The sequence below is a fragment of the Pteropus vampyrus genome, unplaced genomic scaffold, assembly GCF_000151845.1.
Source record: "Pteropus vampyrus isolate Shadow unplaced genomic scaffold, Pvam_2.0 Scaffold823, whole genome shotgun sequence".
Taxonomy (NCBI): Eukaryota; Metazoa; Chordata; class Mammalia; order Chiroptera; family Pteropodidae; genus Pteropus; species Pteropus vampyrus.
This window is the reverse complement of record NW_011889604.1, coordinates 1-2,462: the sequence shown is the minus strand read 5'-3', so window position 1 is coordinate 2,462 and position 2,462 is coordinate 1.

The window sequence follows — 2,462 nt, the reverse complement described above, 5'->3', positions numbered from 1 at the left end:
GCCAAGCGCCTGGCTGGGTCCTTGAGGGGACGCTGCTGGTCTGTTTCAGAGAGGCTTGGCACTCAGAGGTGGTGTTCGCTAGGAGGACCGGGAAGGCGGGGCCCGTGTGTCCGTCCGTCTGTGTCCTGGCCATTCGGTCCTGCGTCCCAGGGGGCTCTGGTGTCGCTAATGACGGAACCTGGTCAGTGTCAACTGGCTGTGACATTTCCCGCTCAGTTGCTCAGTCCCCTCCCCCCGGGCACCTGCTCTCTGCTGGGTGTTAACACGCGACTGGAAGTCTTGGCACTTCGTGCCCACACGCCGTCCACAGGCCACGCCCCAGCTCCTGTGTCCAGCCTTCCTGTCTTGGTCCTTCACGGCCTCCGGAGGCAGCCGGCCTACTAACCACTGGCTAGGGACAGGCGAACGGTCTCCTCTTGTCTGGCAGAGCCACCTCTGAACGGGGCAACCACGCTCACACCCTCGTTTGCACGCACTGACGGAACTGGTCCGCTCATGGATCACCTTGGTGCCTGTGCTCATCCTTCAGCCGCTGCCCCATGTGAAGCCGGGAGGGCGGAGGCACAGCCAACAGGAAGCTGCCATGTGTGCAGACGGGGGGCCGCGTCGCGACCGTCACGCTCAGGCCCGGCGACCGCCGCCTGCAGGAGGCACGGCTTCGGTGCGCACCCCAGGCTGAGAGGCAGCAGCAGGGCCGTGGGGCGCTTCCTCGCCTGGCAGAGGCCAGAAGGCCCGTCGTCACAGCTGTCGCGCCCCCACTCTGCGCCACCGCCAGCTGCACCCCTATCAGGCGTCGTAGCATCCGATTCGCCTTTACCACAGGGCAAGGCGGGACTCAGACGTGCCGCAGGACCTCCAGCGTTCCTCTGTCTCCCTCGTGCTATGGCGACCCAACGTCCCCTCGACGGCTAGGGTCGATCCTTCGGTCTGGTACAGTCCCCTCTGGCAGCTTGTTCGACAGCACGAGCTGGAAGCTGGAACTCAACGCCTGAAAGGGTGACTGTCAGCTGCGGCCAGACACAGGCTGCGCCAGGGAGTGGGGGCAGGGACGGGCCGGTGGCTTGAGGCTCTGGACAGACCCTGGCTGGACCTGACGGAGAAAAGAGGCCGCCGGGTCGGGGCCGTCACTGCCGCAGAACCGGCCGGTTCGGACGCAGCGCAGCACGGACGGGCCGTGGGCACCTGCGGAGTCGTAAATCACTGCCACACGTTTCCCTCACATGCGAACAGCCGCAGACCACCGAGCCGGGCGAGCTACATGTGACACCCCGAGGAGGATTTCAGAGACACGCGCCACACGGCACTAGGTAAATAACCGTCACCATCGCCAGCAGCGACGCGGTTGCACGGGCAAGTCCCATCCTGCCGGCGCTCAGGAAAATGGATCGCGACGGCCAAAACCATCTGCCGCTGTCACGAGGGCGGTGATGGGAAAGACGATGGCAGCGAACGTGCCCTGGAGAACGTAGCTGACGCCCCCCGGCCGGACTACGGATTGGCAGGATTCTTCTGGAAATCGACCTGGCCAAGGATCCGAGGGTCGGAAGTCCCCGAGCCCAGCCTTCCGGGCGCTCAGCGCACAGACGACTTTAAAACGCCTCCGAACCTCGAGAGAGACAGTGGTGACTGTCAAGCCACGTGGAACGGTGACCATCTGGAGGCAACCGCAACGCCGGCCATGCGGGCGGCGAAGCCCCTTCACAGTGCTTCGCTGACGTGTGGCCAGCACAACTGTCAATTAGGTGACTGCAATAGTGTGGCGCACATATCCTGGTTTTGGGGGGAAATGGCCGCACAATGGTGCACAGCAGGAATGAAGAATTTGCACAGAAGCAGGACACCCGCCAGGTCGTTCGCGGCGCTGATGCTGACGAAGCTGCAAGGGTCCCCCGCTCCGAACTGCATCTTACAAATCTCCGGAAAGGGACCGACGACGGTGCCTGTCGCCGCAAGCGGACGACCCCGCTGCTTGCGGGAGGGCTCGCCTCATGGGCAGGGAAGGCCTGGGCGGGCGGGAACAAGCTCCGCAAGGCCAGCGACTCCACAGCGTCACCTTGGCTCGGCTCCTGCGGTCCTGCTGCTGCCCGCGGCGGGGGCTTCACCCCGGGGCTGGTGCACCTCGTGGTTTCAACGGAGCTGTTGCCAGAAAACGCCGGGAGCCGAGTGGCTGCGCAGCCGGAGTGGGCGGGAGGCTGGCGCTGTAGGCTCTGCCCTCGCGGGAGCGGACCGGGCTGCGGGGCCGGCGCTGCGGAGGGAGCAGCACCGTCTCCTCCCAACTCCTACTGTTTCCTGCTGCTCACGAGATCCTGAAAGTAATTCATTTCACTGTCGAAAATCTGGAAAACAGAGGGCATCGAGAAACCTCACGTGCGGTCCCAGCACATAAGGCAACCGTTAAGTGTGGCTTGTTTGAAAAACCTAAACAATACTATATAACATCGTATCCTATGGAAATAGCATAA